This window comes from Canis lupus, unplaced genomic scaffold (genome assembly GCF_011100685.1).
Source record: "Canis lupus familiaris isolate Mischka breed German Shepherd unplaced genomic scaffold, alternate assembly UU_Cfam_GSD_1.0 chrUn_S1596H1786, whole genome shotgun sequence".
Lineage (NCBI taxonomy): Eukaryota > Metazoa > Chordata > Mammalia > Carnivora > Canidae > Canis > Canis lupus.
Genome location: NW_023330435.1, coordinates 52664 through 70084, shown reverse-complemented (window position 1 = coordinate 70084; position 17421 = coordinate 52664). Strand labels below are relative to the sequence as shown.

Below are 17421 nucleotides of genomic sequence, written 5' to 3'. Positions count from 1 at the left end.
GCCCTGGGTCACGTTGACATTTTCCCCAATATCAATTCTTCCAACCCAGGAGCGTGGAACCCTTTTCCATCTCTTTGTGTCTTCCTCAGTTTCTTTCCGACGTGTTCCACAGTGTTTCAGGAAGCCACCCGGCCCTAGACTTTTGTGTCCTGGGAGGTCTTTGATGATGACTGCTTTAATTTCCTCCCTGGATATTGACCTGTTGGGGTTTTCTGTGTCTTCCTGTTCCGTTTTTGGTAGTTTGTGGTTTTCCGGAAATGCGTTCGTTTCTTCTCGATTGCCCAATTTATTGGCGTATAGCTGCTCAGGATGAGTTTTTCAGATCGCTTGTATTTCCTACGTGGTGGTGGTGATCTCTCCTTTCTCATTCATGTTTTTGTTAATTGGAGTCTTTTCTCTCTTCTTTTAATAAGGCTGGCTTCATGGTTTTTCTCTCTCTTATTGGTTCTTTCAGAGGTCCACCACCTGGTTTTGTGGATGTGTTTCCTCAGTTCTTCTGCTCTCTATTTCATTGAGTTCTGCTCGAAGTTTTATTAACCGTCGTCTTCTGCTGGGTGAAGGTTTCATTTGCTGGTCCTTCTCCAGCTCCTTTAGGTGCCAGGTTAGTTTTTGTATTTGAGTTCTTTCCAGTGTTTGGATTGATGCTTGTATTGCGATGTCTTTCCCCTATTTGGGACCGCTTTTGCTGTATCCCAGAGATTCTGAACGGTTGGTTGTATCTTCGTTCTCATTGGTTTCCGTGAATTTTCTTAATTCTTCTCTGATGTCCTGGTTGACCCTTTCACCTTTTAGCAGGATGGTCCTTAACCTGCACGTGTTTGAAATCCTTGCAAACTTCTTGTGGTTGAGCTCTAGTTTCAGAGCATTATGGGCTGAAAATATGCAGGGGACGATCCCAAAGTTTTGGTATCGATTATGACCTGATTTGTGACCCAGTATGTGGTCTCTTCTGGACAAAGTTCCACGTGCAATTGAGAAGGATGTGAATTCAGTTGCATTTGCATGTAAAGTTCTGTAAATATCTGTGAGATCCACCTGGTCCACTGTATCCTTTAGTGCTCTTGTTTCTTTGGAGATGCTGTGCCTGGAAGACCTGTCAATTGCAGAAAGCGCCGTATTCGAGTCTCCAAGTAAAAGGGTATTATTATCTAAGTATGTCTTAACTTTGCTTAGCGATTGATTGATATCCGTGGCAACTCCCACATTCAGGGCATAGATACCCACGATCGTTAGTTAGGTCGTCTTGTTGGATAGATCCCTTACGTACGATGTAGTCTAGTGATTGTGTGAGGTTTCCCACATAGAGTGTCATGTCCTCTGTGAAGAGTGAGAGTGTGACTTCTTTGCCGATCCGGATGCCTTTTTTTTCTGTTTCGGAATGTCGCTGGGAAAGTGAGGACCACTACTATTCTGCCGAACGAGAGTGTTGAGGGTGGACACCCTGTCGTGTTCCTGACCTTAAGGGAAAAGCTCCAGGTTTTTCCCAATGAAGAGCACGTTCCCTCTCTGGGTCGTTTGTACATGGGTTTTATGATAATTGAGGTTTTTTTCCCAGTATGCGTACCCAGCAGAAGGTTTCCATCATGAAAGGATGGTCTATTTGGTCAAATGCTTTTTCTGCATCTATTGAGAGAATCCTACGGTTCTCATCCTTTGTTTCATTAACGTGGAGAGGGAAGGAGAGACAGAACTGGAGGGATGGACAGACACACGGAGGGGGACACAGACAGGGAGGGAGAGATAGGGATGGGGAGGGAGAGACAGCGAGATGGTGAGGGAGAGACCGAGACAAGGAGGAAGAATGAGGAAGGGAGGGAGAGAGCCAGACATGGAAGGAGAGTCAGAGAGACAGGGAGGGAGAGACAGAGACAGAGAGACACCGAGAGCCCGGGAGGGATACACTGAGAGACAGGGAGGAAGAGTCAGAGAGAAAGGGAGGGAGACTGAGACACAGAGAGGGGAACACAGAGACAGGATGGAGAGAACGAGACGGAGTGAGAGACTGGGAGACACGAAGGGAGACACACAGAGACTGGCAGAGAGACAGAGACGCAAAGAGAGACAGAGACACAGGAAGGGAGAGTCGGCGAGACAGGGAGCGAGAGTCAGAGAGAGGGCGGGAGAGGAGACGGGGTGGGGGGCAGGGTGGGGACAGACTGAGATGGGGCAGCGGGGAGAGACAGACACAGACACAGGGAAGGAGAGTCAGAGAGACAGGGATGGAGAGACAGAGACAGCGAGGGAGATACAGAAAGACAGGCAGGGAGAGGCAGGGAAACAGGTAGGGAGACACCGAGAGCCTGGGAGGGAGAGACCGAGACACAGAGAGAAGGAGGGTGAGATCTAGACACCGTGGGAGAGACAGAGAGGGAGGGAGACCGAGAGACAGGGAGGGACAGACCCAGAGACAGGGAGGGAGAGACCGAGAGACAGGCAGGGGGAGACAGAGAGACAGGGAGTGAGAGCCAGAGCCATGGAGGGAGACCGAGATACAGTGAGGGAGAGGCCGAGAGACAGGATGAGAGAGAGACAGGGATGGAGACACACAGACAGGGAGGGACAGATGGAGACGGGTGGCGAGAGACAGGGATGGAGAGACCGAGGCAGGGAAGGAGAGACAGAAGTGGAGGGATGGACAGAGACAGGGAGGGAGAGATAGATAGAGGTGGGCAGGGAGACGGAGAGAAAGCGAGGGGGAGACCGAGAGACAGGGAGGGAGAGAGAGATGGAGACAGGGAGGAGTGACTGAGACGACGGGGGTGAGAGATCGAGATGGGGGAGAGACACAGGACAGGGAAGGAAGGATCCAGAGACAGGGAGGGACAGACAGACCAAGAGACAGAGAGGGAGAGATGAGACAGAGGGGAGAGACCAAGGTGCAGGGAGGGAGACCGAGAGACAGGAGGGGAGAGTCAGAGACAGGGAGGGAGGAGACAGCGAGACAGAGACAGGATGGAGAGAATGAGACAGGGAGGGAGACAAGTGAGAGTCCGAGAGACAAGAAGGTAGGCACAGAGAGAGGGAGAGAGAGACAGCGAGGGACAGGCCATGATAGGCAGTAAGAGAAGAAAGACTGGGAGGGACACAGAGACTGGGAGGGAGAGGGAGAGAGAGAGAGATGGGGGTGGGGGCAGAGGCAGAGAGACTGGGAGGGAGACAGGGCCAGACCGGGAGGGAGAGCGAGGGAGACAGTGAGGGAGAGACAGAGACCGGGACGGAGGGACAGGGATGGAGACACAGAGCCAGAGAGAGGCTCCGTGCCTCCGTGAGCAGGTGTCCCTCGGGACTGAGCCGGGGCGCAAGGCCTCGGCCCCGGCGCCCCGACTAGACTAGCGGGGGGAGGCAGAGGCGGTCTCGGGTCCCCTGTAGGCTCCGCGGAGGGCGGGCCTCTGTGTGGCAGGTCTGCGGGGGGCGTGGCGGGGGCGGGGCGGGAGCTTGCCCAGGCGCCTGAGCCGGAGCGTGACCTGAAGGGGGCCGGGGCGTGGCCGCAGGAGGAGCTGTGCGCAGATGCGGCGACCTGGGCACGGCAGGAGGTTGCGCGGCCGCGCCCCCAGTCCAGGCCCGCGGTTCCCCGCGGTTCCCCGCGGTTCCCCGCGCTCCGGGCTCGCGGCAGCGGCTCTGCAGGCCTCGGCCCCCGGCGCGCAGGTCAGCGTGGGCCCCGGGAGGCGTGACGGGCCCCGGGGTGGCTGTGCGAGAGGCATCTGGCCCTGGCTGGTGGCGCGGCGGGTGCCTGGGAGGGACCGGAGGGGGACAGTGAGTCTTGGGGGCCGCATGGAGGCGCCCCCGTGGCGAGCCCGGCGGACACCCTTTGGGCCGCCAGGGTGCCGGGCAGAGGGCTGCGCGGGGGAGGAGTGGTGGCACCTGTTCTCGGAGGGGGGCGGCGGCGGGGCCTCCTACGTGTCAGGTCAGGTCTCACAGGAGCGGCTCAGGGAGGGTGTGGGGCCCCTCCACCGGGGCTCGGGGAGGTGCCGCCGAACCCATCCGCGGCTGCTCAGAGGGGTTAGGATGCAGGCACCTTGCGATGTCAGGGCAGGGCCTTGGGGCGGTGGCTTGAGGGCCTGGGCTGCTGGGCCCCCCCAGGCCCCCCAAGGCCCTTGGCTGTTCCTCCTCCCCCCACCCCCTCCCCGCTCTCAGGTCCCTCCCTAAGCTCCCCAGCCTGGCCGGCAGCATGCCCCCCTCCCCCTTGGTCCCTTTCAGGTGAATATGGCTACCTCTGAAATTGTTGAATTTTGAAATCGTTCCCCTTTCTGCACATCCTGTCCAGTATTTGTGGTTTCCTGTCTGGCCAATGTTCCCCATTCTCACCGGTGTAAGGTGGGATTTCGTTGTGCTTTTGACGTGTGTTTCCCTGATGGAAATAACAGTGATGCGGCGCATTTTCTCATGGGCTTGTCGGCCACGTCGACGTCTTGCTCTGTGCCATTTCGGTTCGTGTCTTTTGCCCATTTCCGGATTGGATGGTTGGTTTCTCTGCTGTTGAGTTGAATGGGTTCTTTAGAGATCGTGGATGCTGGCCCTTTATCTGACGGGTCATTTGCACGTAGCTTCTCCCATTCTGGAGGTTGTCTCTTGGTTTTGTTGAGTGTCTCTTTGGCTGTGCGGAAGCTTCTCATCCCGATGAAGTCCCAATAGTTCATCTTTGCTTTTGTTTTCTGGCCTTCACGGGTGTATCTTGCAAGAAGTTACTGTGGCCAAGTTCGGGAAGGACGTTGCCGGTGTTCTCCCCTAGGGTTTTGATGGAATCTCATCTCACATTTACATCTTTCATCCATTTTGAGTTTTATCTCTGTGTATGGTGTGAGAGAATGGTCCAGTTTCATTCTTTTGCATGTGGCTGTCCAACGTTCCCAGCAGCCTTTAGTGAGGAGGCTGTCTTTTTTCCAGTGGATGGTCTCTCCTGCTTGGTCGAATATATGCTCCTGACCGTAGAGTTGAGGGTCCACTTCTGGATTTCTCTCTTCTGTCCCATTGATCCGTGTGTCTGTTTTTCTGCTAGTAGCACACTGTCTTGATGAGCACAGCTTTGTAGCACAACCTGAAGTCCGGCCTTGTGATGCCGCCAGCTGTGGTTTTCTTTTCTAATATTGCCCTGGGCATTCGGGGTCTTGTCTGATTCCACACTACTCTTCAGATGATTTGTGGCAACTCTCTGAAGGGAGCCTTTGGTATTTTTGATGATAGGGATTGCAATCAATGTGTAAATTGCCCTGGGTCAGTCACGTTGACATTTTCCCAATATATGAATTCTTCCAATCCAGGAGCATGGGATAGTTTTCCATGTCTTAGTGTCCTCCTCAATTTCTTTCAGATGTGTTCCGTGGTTTTTCGGGTAGAGATCCTTTACCTCTTTGGTTAGGTGTATTCCTGGGTATCTCATGCTTTTGGGTGCAGTTGTCACTGGAACCGACTCCTTAATTTCTCTTTCTTCAGAGTCATCGTTGGCGTATAGAGAGGTGACTGATTTCTTGGCATAGATTTAGGATCCTGCCACGCTGCCGAATTTGCTGTATGAGTTCTACGATCTTGGGGTGGAGTCTTTTGGGTTTTCCGGGTACGGTACCATGCATGCCATCGGTGAAGAGGGCAAGTTTGACTACTTCTTTGCCAATGTGAATGCCTTTTAGTTTTTCTGTCGCTTGACTGCTGAGGCCGAGATGTCTAGTAGTATGTTGAGAAGACGTGGTGAGGGTGGACATCCCTGTCTCTCGTTCCTGATGTTCGAAGAAAGGCTCCCAGTGTTTCCACATTGTGGATGATAATTTGCCACGGGCTTTTCGTAGATGGATTTGAAGATGCTGAGGGACGTTCCCTCTATCCCTGTACTCTGAAGGGTTTGGATCTGCCATGGATGCCGTATTTTGTCAAATGCTTCCTCTGCGTCTCTTGAGAGGATCATCTGGTTCTTGTTTTCTCTCTTGCAGATCTGATGAAGCCCATCGAGTGTTCTCCGAGTGCTGAAGCAGCCTTGCACCCTGGCGATTAACCCCACTGGGTCGTGGTGAGTAACTTCTTAATCATGTCCCGTCGGATCCTGTTGGCTCATATCTTGTGGAGAAGGTGTGCGTCCGCCTTAATCAGGGACATCGGTCCAGCATTGTCCCCTTTTGGGGTCTTGGGTTTTGGAGTTAAGGTGATGCTGGCCTCCAAGAACGAGCTTGGAAGTATTCCATCTCTTTCTATCTTTCGGAGCAGCTTTAGTAGCATAGGTAGTCTTTCTTCTTGAAGCGCTGGATAGAATTCCCCTGGGAAGCCATCTGGCCCTGGACTTTTGTGTCTTGGGAGGTTTGTGTGTTTGTTTATAGGTTTCTTTCTTATTGGAGGTCATTTTGCCAACATCGAGTGTAACTCCCCCAGTGTTCATCGCATCAAGTGCCCCCCTCTGTGCCCGTCACCCAGTCAACCCCGCCCCCCGCGTTCCTCCCTTTCTTCCACCCCTTGTTCATTTCCCAGGGTTAGGAGTCTCTCCTGTTCTGTCTCCTTTTCTGCCATCTCCCACTCATTTTTTTCTTCTTTCTCCTCTGTTCCCTTTCACTATTTTTTTCATACTCCCCAAAAGAACGAGACCATAGAATGTTTGTCCTTCGCCGACTGCCTTCTTTTTCTTTGACTCAGCCATAATACCCTCTGGTTCCATCCACATCGAAGCAAATGGTGGGTGTTTGTCGTTTCTGATGGCTGAGTAATCTTCCATCGTGTACAGAGACCACTCGCCCTCCTTATCCATTCATCTTTCGATGGGCACCGAGGCTCCTTCCGCAGTGTGGCTATCGTGGGCATTGCAACTCGAAACCTCAGGGTGCACGTGTCCCGGTGTTTCCCCGCATCTGTATCTTTGGGGTACATCTCCACCAGTGCACCCCCATGCTGGATCGCAGGGCAGATCCGTTGTTACCTCTCTGAGGCACCTGCACACGGTTTTCCAGGCGTGGCTGCATCAGGTCACATTCCCACCAGCAGTGCAAGAGGGTTCCCTTTTCGCCACATCCTCGCCGACCTTCGCTGTTTCCTATCTTGTTAACGTTCACCGCAGTCGCTGGTGTGTCAGGTGGGATCTCGTGGTGCTTTTGACCCATATCTCCCTGACGGCCAGTGATGCGGAGCATTGTCTCACGTGCTTGTCGGCCATGCCTAGTCTTCCTCTGTGACATTTCCATTCATGTCTCTTGCCCGTCTTCCGGATTGGATCGTTGGTCTCTTTGCTGTGGAGTTGCCGAAGTTCTTCAGAGATCTTGGATACTGGCCCTTTACCTGACAGGGTCATTTGCACATGTCTTCTCCCACTCTGTGGGTTGGCTTTGAGTTTTGTCGGGTGTTTCTTTTGCTGTGTGGAACCTGCTCAACTTGGTGAAGTCCCAGCATTCCTGTTCTTCGCTCTTGTTTCTCTGGCCTTCGTGGCTGATGTCATTTCTACGAAGTTGCTGTGGCCCAGTTCAAGAAGGGTGTTGTTGCCTTTGTCCTGCCCTAGGATTTTGATGGACTCTTGTCTTGCAAAATTGAGATCCTTCATCCATTTTGAGTTTATCCTTGTGTATGGTGTGAGAGGAATGGTCCAGTTTCATTCTTCTGCGTGTGGCTGTCCAGTGTTCCCAGCAGCATTTATTGAAGAGACTGTCTTTTCCTTTTCCCCGTGCATGGTCTTTCCTGCCTGGCTGAATATTAGTTGCCCATAGAGTTGAGGGTCCACCTCTGGATGCTCTCTTCTGTTCCATTGATCGGCGTGTCTGTTTTTGTGCCAGTATCCCACTGTCTTGCCCGTCACAGCTTCGTGGCACAACGTGAAATCCGGCATTGTGCTGCCCCCGCAGTGGTTTTCTTGGCGACTCTTCCCGTGGCCGTTCGGGGTCTTTTCGCATTCCACACCAGCCTTCAGAGGACTTGCTCCAGCTCTCTGAAGAGAGTCCGTGCTATTTCTGACAGGGATTGCATTAGTTGTGTATATTGCCCTGGGTCACGTTGACATTTTCCCCAATATCAATTCTTCCAACCCAGGAGCGTGGAACCCTTTTCCATCTCTTTGTGTCTTCCTCAGTTTCTTTCCGACGTGTTCCACAGTGTTTCAGGAAGCCACCCGGCCCTAGACTTTTGTGTCCTGGGAGGTCTTTGATGATGACTGCTTTAATTTCCTCCCTGGATATTGACCTGTTGGGGTTTTCTGTGTCTTCCTGTTCCGTTTTTGGTAGTTTGTGGTTTTCCGGAAATGCGTTCGTTTCTTCTCGATTGCCCAATTTATTGGCGTATAGCTGCTCAGGATGAGTTTTTCAGATCGCTTGTATTTCCTACGTGGTGGTGGTGATCTCTCCTTTCTCATTCATGTTTTTGTTAATTGGAGTCTTTTCTCTCTTCTTTTAATAAGGCTGGCTTCATGGTTTTTCTCTCTCTTATTGGTTCTTTCAGAGGTCCACCACCTGGTTTTGTGGATGTGTTTCCTCAGTTCTTCTGCTCTCTATTTCATTGAGTTCTGCTCGAAGTTTTATTAACCGTCGTCTTCTGCTGGGTGAAGGTTTCATTTGCTGGTCCTTCTCCAGCTCCTTTAGGTGCCAGGTTAGTTTTTGTATTTGAGTTCTTTCCAGTGTTTGGATTGATGCTTGTATTGCGATGTCTTTCCCCTATTTGGGACCGCTTTTGCTGTATCCCAGAGATTCTGAACGGTTGGTTGTATCTTCGTTCTCATTGGTTTCCGTGAATTTTCTTAATTCTTCTCTGATGTCCTGGTTGACCCTTTCACCTTTTAGCAGGATGGTCCTTAACCTGCACGTGTTTGAAATCCTTGCAAACTTCTTGTGGTTGAGCTCTAGTTTCAGAGCATTATGGGCTGAAAATATGCAGGGGACGATCCCAAAGTTTTGGTATCGATTATGACCTGATTTGTGACCCAGTATGTGGTCTCTTCTGGACAAAGTTCCACGTGCAATTGAGAAGGATGTGAATTCAGTTGCATTTGCATGTAAAGTTCTGTAAATATCTGTGAGATCCACCTGGTCCACTGTATCCTTTAGTGCTCTTGTTTCTTTGGAGATGCTGTGCCTGGAAGACCTGTCAATTGCAGAAAGCGCCGTATTCGAGTCTCCAAGTAAAAGGGTATTATTATCTAAGTATGTCTTAACTTTGCTTAGCGATTGATTGATATCCGTGGCAACTCCCACATTCAGGGCATAGATACCCACGATCGTTAGTTAGGTCGTCTTGTTGGATAGATCCCTTACGTACGATGTAGTCTAGTGATTGTGTGAGGTTTCCCACATAGAGTGTCATGTCCTCTGTGAAGAGTGAGAGTGTGACTTCTTTGCCGATCCGGATGCCTTTTTTTTCTGTTTCGGAATGTCGCTGGGAAAGCGAGGACCACTACTATTCTGCCGAACGAGAGTGTTGAGGGTGGACACCCTGTCGTGTTCCTGACCTTAAGGGAAAAGCTCCAGGTTTTTCCCAATGAAGAGCACGTTCCCTCTCTGGGTCGTTTGTACATGGGTTTTATGATAATTGAGGTTTTTTTCCCAGTATGCGTACCCAGCAGAAGGTTTCCATCATGAAAGGATGGTCTATTTGGTCAAATGCTTTTTCTGCATCTATTGAGAGAATCCTACGGTTCTCATCCTTTGTTTCATTAACGTGGAGAGGGAAGGAGAGACAGAACTGGAGGGATGGACAGACACAGGGAGGGGGACACAGACAGGGAGGGAGAGATAGGGATGGGGAGGGAGAGACAGCGAGATGGTGAGGGAGAGACCAAGACAAGGAGGAAGAATGAGGAAGGGAGGGAGAGAGCCAGACATGGAAGGAGAGTCAGAGAGACAGGGAGGGAGAGACAGAGACAGAGAGACACCGAGAGCCCGGGAGGGATACACTGAGAGACAGGGAGGAAGAGTCAGAGAGAAAGGGAGGGAGACTGAGACACAGAGAGGGGAACACAGAGACAGGATGGAGAGAACGAGACGGAGTGAGAGACTGGGAGACACGAAGGGAGACACACAGAGACTGGCAGAGAGACAGAGACGCAAAGAGAGACAGAGACACGGGAAGGGAGAGTCGGCGAGACAGGGAGCGAGAGTCAGAGTGAGGGCGGGAGAGGAGACGGGGTGGGGGGCAGGGCGGGGACAGACTGAGATGGGGCAGCGGGGAGAGACAGACACAGACACAGGGAAGGAGAGTCAGAGAGACAGGGATGGAGAGACAGAGACAGCGAGGGAGATACAGAAAGACAGGCAGGGAGAGGCAGGGAAACAGGTAGGGAGACACCGAGAGCCTGGGAGGGAGAGACCGAGACACAGAGAGAAGGAGGGTGAGATCTAGACACCGTGGGAGAGACAGAGAGGGAGGGAGACCGAGAGACAGGGAGGGACAGACCCAGAGACAGGGAGGGAGAGACCGAGAGACCGGGAGGGACAGACCGAGAGACAGGCAGGGGGAGACAGAGAGACAGGGAGTGAGAGCCAGAGCCATGGAGGGAGACCGAGATACAGTGAGGGAGAGGCCGAGAGACAGGATGAGAGAGAGACAGGGATGGAGACACACAGACAGGGAGGGACAGATGGAGACGGGTGGCGAGAGACAGGGATGGAGAGACCGAGGCAGGGAAGGAGAGACAGAAGTGGAGGGATGGACAGAGACAGGGAGGGAGAGATAGATAGAGGTGGGCAGGGAGACGGAGAGAAAGCGAGGGGGAGACCGAGAGACAGGGAGGGAGAGAGAGATGGAGACAGGGAGGAGTGACTGAGACGACGGGGGTGAGAGATCGAGATGGGGGAGAGACACAGGACAGGGAAGGAAGGATCCAGAGACAGGGAGGGACAGACAGACCAAGAGACAGAGAGGGAGAGATGAGACAGAGGGGAGAGACCAAGGTGCAGGGAGGGAGACCGAGAGACAGGAGGGGAGAGTCAGAGACAGGGAGGGAGGAGACAGCGAGACAGAGACAGGATGGAGAGAATGAGACAGGGAGGGAGACAAGTGAGAGTCCGAGAGACAAGAAGGTAGACACAGAGACAGGGAGAGAGAGACAGCGAGGGACAGGCCATGATAGGCAGTAAGAGAAGAAAGACTGGGAGGGACACAGAGACAGGGAAGGCGAGGGAGAGAGAGAGAGATGGGGGTGGGGGCAGAGGAAGAGAGACTGGGAGGGAGACAGGGCCAGACCGGGAGGGAGAGCGAGGGAGACAGTGAGGGAGAGACAGAGACCGGGACGGAGGGACAGGGATGGAGACACAGAGCCAGAGAGAGGCTCCGTGCCTCCGTGAGCAGGTGTCCCTCGGGACTGAGCCGGGGCGCAAGGCCTCGGCCCCGGCGCCCCGACTAGACTAGCGGGGGGAGGCAGAGGCGGTCTCGGGTCCCCTGTAGGCTCCGCGGGGGGCAGGCCTCTGTGTGGCAGGTCTGCGGGGGGCGTGGCGGGGGCGGGGCGGGAGCTTGCCCAGGCGCCTGAGCCGGAGCGTGACCTGAAGGGGGCCGGGGCGTGGCCGCAGGAGGAGCTGTGCGCAGATGCGGCGACCTGGGCACGGCAGGAGGTTGCGCGGCCGCGCCCCCAGTCCAGGCCCGCGGTTCCCCGCGGTTCCCCGCGGTTCCCCGCGCTCCGGGCTCGCGGCAGCGGCTCTGCAGGCCTCGGCCCCCGGCGCGCAGGTCAGCGTGGGCCCCGGGAGGCGTGACGGGCCCCGGGGTGGCTGTGCGAGAGGCATCTGGCCCTCGCTGGTGGCGCGGCGGGTGCCTGGGAGGGACCGGAGGGGGACAGTGAGTCTTGGGGGCCGCATGGAGGCGCCCCCGTGGCGAGCCCGGCGGACACCCTTTGGGCCGCCAGGGTGCCGGGCAGAGGGCTGCGCGGGGGAGGAGTGGTGGCACCTGTTCTCGGAGGGGGGCGGCGGCGGGGCCTCCTACGTGTCAGGTCAGGTCTCACAGGAGCGGCTCAGGGAGGGTGTGGGGCCCCTCCACCGGGGCTCGGGGAGGTGCCGCCGAACCCATCCGCGGCTGCTCAGAGGGGTTAGGATGCAGGCACCTTGCGATGTCAGGGCAGGGCCTTGGGGCGGTGGCTTGAGGGCCTGGGCTGCTGGGCCCCCCCAGGCCCCCCAAGGCCCTTGGCTGTTCCTCCTCCCCCCACCCCCTCCCCGCTCTCAGGTCCCTCCCTAAGCTCCCCAGCCTGGCCGGCAGCATGCCCCCCTCCCCCTTGGTCCCTTTCAGGTGAATATGGCTACCTCTGAAATTGTTGAATTTTGAAATCGTTCCCCTTTCTGCACATCCTGTCCAGTATTTGTGGTTTCCTGTCTGGCCAATGTTCCCCATTCTCACCGGTGTAAGGTGGGATTTCGTTGTGCTTTTGACGTGTGTTTCCCTGATGGAAATAACAGTGATGCGGCGCATTTTCTCATGGGCTTGTCGGCCACGTCGACGTCTTGCTCTGTGCCATTTCGGTTCGTGTCTTTTGCCCATTTCCGGATTGGATGGTTGGTTTCTCTGCTGTTGAGTTGAATGGGTTCTTTAGAGATCGTGGATGCTGGCCCTTTATCTGACGGGTCATTTGCACGTAGCTTCTCCCATTCTGGAGGTTGTCTCTTGGTTTTGTTGAGTGTCTCTTTGGCTGTGCGGAAGCTTCTCATCCCGATGAAGTCCCAATAGTTCATCTTTGCTTTTGTTTTCTGGCCTTCACGGGTGTATCTTGCAAGAAGTTACTGTGGCCAAGTTCGGGAAGGACGTTGCCTGTGTTCTCCCCTAGGGTTTTGATGGAATCTCATCTCACATTTACATCTTTCATCCATTTTGAGTTTTATCTCTGTGTATGGTGTGAGAGAATGGTCCAGTTTCATTCTTTTGCATGTGGCTGTCCAACGTTCCCAGCAGCCTTTAGTGAGGAGGCTGTCTTTTTTCCAGTGGATGGTCTCTCCTGCTTGGTCGAATATATGGTCCTGACCGTAGAGTTGAGGGTCCACTTCTGGATTTCTCTCTTCTGTCCCATTGATCCGTGTGTCTGTTTTTCTGCTAGTAGCACACTGTCTTGATGAGCACAGCTTTGTAGCACAACCTGAAGTCCGGCGTTGTGATGCCGCCAGCTGTGGTTTTCTTTTCTAGTATTGCCCTCGGCATTCGGGGTCTTGTCTGATTCCACACTAATCTTCAGATGATTTGTGGCGACTCTCTGAAGGGAGCCTTTGGTATTTTTGATGATAGGGATTGCAATCAATGTGTAAATTGCCCTGGGTCAGTCACGTTGACATTTTCCCAATATATGAATTCTTCCAGTCCAGGAGCATGGGATAGTTTTCCATCTCTTAGTGTCCTCCTCAATTTCTTTCAGATGTGTTCCGTGGTTTTTCGGGTAGAGATCCTTTACCTCTTTGGTTAGGTGTATTCCTGGGTATCTCATGCTTTTGGGTGCAGTTGTCACTGGAACCGACTCCTTAATTTCTCTTTCTTCAGAGTCATCGTTGGCGTATAGAGAGGTGACTGATTTCTTGGCATAGATTTAGGATCCTGCCACGCTGCCGAATTTGCTGTATGAGTTCTACGATCTTGGGGTGGAGTCTTTTGGGTTTTCCGGGTACAGTACCATGCATGCCATTGGTGAAGAGGGCAAGTTTGACTACTTCTTTGCCAATGTGAATGCCTTTTATTTTTTCTGTCGCTTGATTGCTGAGGCCGAGATGTCTAGTAGTATGTTGAGAAGACGTGGTGAGGGTGGACATCCCTGTCTCTCGTTCCTGATGTTCGAAGAAAGGCTCCCAGTGTTTCCACATTGTGGATGATAATTTGCCACGGGCTTTTCGTAGATGGATTTGAAGATGCTGAGGGACGTTCCCTCTATCCCTGTACTCTGAAGGGTTTGGATCTGCCATGGATGCCGTATTTTGTCAAATGCTTCCTCTGCGTCTCTTGAGAGGATCATCTGGTTCTTGTTTTCTCTCTTGCAGATCTGATGAAGTCCATCGAGTGTTCTCCGAGTGCTGAAGCAGCCTTGCACCCTGGCGATTAACCCCACTGGGTCGTGGTGAGTAACTTCTTAATCATGTCCCGTCGGATCCTGTTGGCTCATATCTTGTGGAGAAGGTGTGCGTCCGCCTTAATCAGGGACATCGGTCCAGCATTGTCCCCTTTTGGGGTCTTGGGTTTTGGAGTTAAGGTGATGCTGGCCTCCAAGAACGAGCTTGGAAGTATTCCATCTCTTTCTATCTTTCGGAGCAGCTTTAGTAGCATAGGTAGTCTTTCTTCTTGAAGCGCTGGATAGAATTCCCCTGGGAAGCCATCTGGCCCTGGACTTTTGTGTCTTGGGAGGTTTGTGTGTTTGTTTATAGGTTTCTTTCTTATTGGAGGTCATTTTGCCAACATCGAGTGTAACTCCCCCAGTGTTCATCGCATCAAGTGCCCCCCTCTGTGCCCGTCACCCAGTCAACCCCGCCCCCCGCGTTCCTCCCTTTCTTCCACCCCTTGTTCATTTCCCAGGGTTAGGAGTCTCTCCTGTTCTGTCTCCTTTTCTGCCATCTCCCACTCATTTTTTTCTTCTTTCTCTTCTGTTCCCTTTCACTATTTTTTTCATACTCCCCAAAAGAACGAGACCATAGAATGTTTGTCCTTCGCCGACTGCCTTCTTTTTCTTTGACTCAGCCATAATACCCTCTGGTTCCATCCACATCGAAGCAAATGGTGGGTGTTTGTCGTTTCTGATGGCTGAGTAATCTTCCATCGTGTACAGAGACCACTCGCCCTCCTTATCCATTCATCTTTCGATGGGCACCGAGGCTCCTTCCGCAGTGTGGCTATCGTGGGCATTGCAACTCGAAACCTCAGGGTGCACGTGTCCCGGTGTTTCCCCGCATCTGTATCTTTGGGGTACATCTCCACCAGTGCACCCCCATGCTGGATCGCAGGGCAGATCCGTTGTTACCTCTCTGAGGCACCTGCACACGGTTTTCCAGGCGTGGCTGCATCAGGTCACATTCCCACCAGCAGTGCAAGAGGGTTCCCTTTTCGCCACATCCTCGCCGACCTTCGCTGTTTCCTATCTTGTTAACGTTCACCGCAGTCGCTGGTGTGTCAGGTGGGATCTCGTGGTGCTTTTGACCCATATCTCCCTGACGGCCAGTGATGCGGAGCATTGTCTCACGTGCTTGTCGGCCATGCCTAGTCTTCCTCTGTGACATTTCCATTCATGTCTCTTGCCCGTCTTTCGGATTGGATCGTTGGTCTCTTTGCTGTGGAGTTGCAGAAGTTCTTCAGAGATCTTGGATACTGGCCCTTTACCTGACAGGGTCATTTGCACATGTCTTCTCCCACTCTGTGGGTTGGCTTTGAGTTTTGTCGGGTGTTTCTTTTGCTGTGTGGAACCTGCTCATCTTGGTGAAGTCCCAGCAATCCTTTTCTTCGCTCTTGTTTCTCTGGCCTTCGTGGCTGATGTCATTTCTACGAAGTTGCTGTGGCCCAGTTCAAGAAGGGTGTTGTTGCCTTTGTCCTGCCCTAGGATTTTGATGGACTCTTGTCTTGCAAAATTGAGATCCTTCATCCATTTTGAGTTTATCCTTGTGTATGGTGTGAGAGGAATGGTCCAGTTTCATTCTTCTGCGTGTGGCTGTCCAGTGTTCCCAGCAGCATTTATTGAAGAGACTGTCTTTTCTTTTTCCCCGTGCATGGTCTTTCCTGCCTGGCTGAATATTAGTTGCCCATAGAGTTGAGGGTCCACCTCTGGATGCTCTCTTCTGTTCCATTGATCGGCGTGTCTGTTTTTGTGCCAGTATCCCACTGTCTTGCCCGTCACAGCTTCGTGGCACAACGTGAAATCCGGCATTGTGCTGCCCCCGCAGTGGTTTTCTTGGCGACTCTTCCCGTGGCCGTTCGGGGTCTTTTCGCATTCCACACCAGCCTTCAGAGGACTTGCTCCAGCTCTCTGAAGAGAGTCTGTGCTATTTCTGACAGGGATTGCATTAGTTGTGTATATTGCCCTGGGTCACGTTGACATTTTCCCCAATATCAATTCTTCCAACCCAGGAGCGTGGAACCCTTTTCCATCTCTTTGTGTCTTCCTCAGTTTCTTTCCGACGTGTTCCACAGTGTTTCAGGAAGCCACCCGGCCCTAGACTTTTGTGTCCTGGGAGGTCTTTGATGATGACTGCTTTAATTTCCTCCCTGGATATTGACCTGTTGGGGTTTTCTGTGTCTTCCTGTTCCGTTTTTGGTAGTTTGTGGTTTTCCGGAAATGCGTTCGTTTCTTCTCGATTGCCCAATTTATTGGCGTATAGCTGCTCAGGATGAGTTTTTCAGATCGCTTGTATTTCCTACGTGGTGGTGGTGATCTCTCCTTTCTCATTCATGTTTTTGTTAATTGGAGTCTTTTCTCTCTTCTTTTAATAAGGCGGGCTTCATGGTTTTTCTCTCTCTTATTGGTTCTTTCAGAGGTCCACCACCTGGTTTTGTGGATGTGTTTCCTCAGTTCTTCTGCTCTCTATTTCATTGAGTTCTGCTCGAAGTTTTATTAACTGTCGTCTTCTGCTGGGTGAAGGTTTCATTTGCTGGTCCTTCTCCAGCTCCTTTAGGTGCCAGGTTAGTTTTCGTATTTGAGTTCTTTCCAGTGTTTGGATTGATGCTTGTATTGCGATGTCTTTCCCCTATTTGGGACCGCTTTTGCTGTATCCCAGAGATTCTGAACGGTTGGTTGTATCTTCGTTCTCACTGGTTTCCGTGAATTTTCTTAATTCTTCTCTAATGTCCTGGTTGACCCTTTCACCTTTTAGCAGGATGGTCCTTAACCTGCACGTGTTTGAAATCCTTGCAAACTTCTTGTGGTTGAGCTCTAGTTTCAGAGCATTATGGGCTGAAAATATGCAGGGGACGATCCCAAAGTTTTGGTATCGATTATGACCTGATTTGTGACCCAGTATGTGGTCTCTTCTGGACAAAGTTCCACGTGCAATTGAGAAGAATGTGAATTCAGTTGCATTTGGATGTAAAGTTCTGTAAATATCTGTGAGATCCACCTGGTCCACTGTATCCTTTAGTGCTCTTGTTTCTTTGGAGATGCTGTGCCTGGAAGACCTGTCAATTGCAGAAAGCGCCGTATTCGAGTCTCCAAGTAAAAGGGTATTATTATCTAAGTATGTCTTAACTTTGCTTAGCGATTGATTGATATCCGTGGCAACTCCCACATTCAGGGCATAGATACCCACGATCGTTAGTTAGGCGTCTTGTTGGATAGATCCCTTACGTACGATCTAGTCTAGTGATTGTGTGAGGTTTCCCACATAGAGTGTCATGTCCTCTGTGAAGAGTGAGAGTTTGACTTCTTTGCCAATCCGGATGCCTTTTTTTTCTGTTTCGGAATGTCGCTGGGAAAGCGAGGACCACTACTATTCTGCCGAACGAGAGTGTTGAGGGTGGACACCCTGTCGTGTTCCTGACCTTAAGGGAAAAGCTCCAGGGTTTTCCCAATGAAGAGTACGTTCCCTCTCTGGGTCGTTTGTA

The 17421-nt window shown here is 52.4% G+C and overlaps 1 long non-coding RNA gene across 5 annotated transcripts in view; it reads left to right on the top strand.

Annotated features, from left to right (window-relative positions):
- The window catches only part of LOC119864450, an 87448-nt gene that overhangs the window by 42447 nt on the left and 27580 nt on the right, over positions 1 to 17421 (top strand). For all 5 annotated transcript variants that reach the window (XR_005386843.1, XR_005386845.1, XR_005386842.1 and 2 more), the window contains one exon: positions 5922 to 5998. This is a non-coding gene — a long non-coding RNA (uncharacterized LOC119864450). The remainder of the gene's footprint in view (positions 1 to 5921; positions 5999 to 17421) is intronic.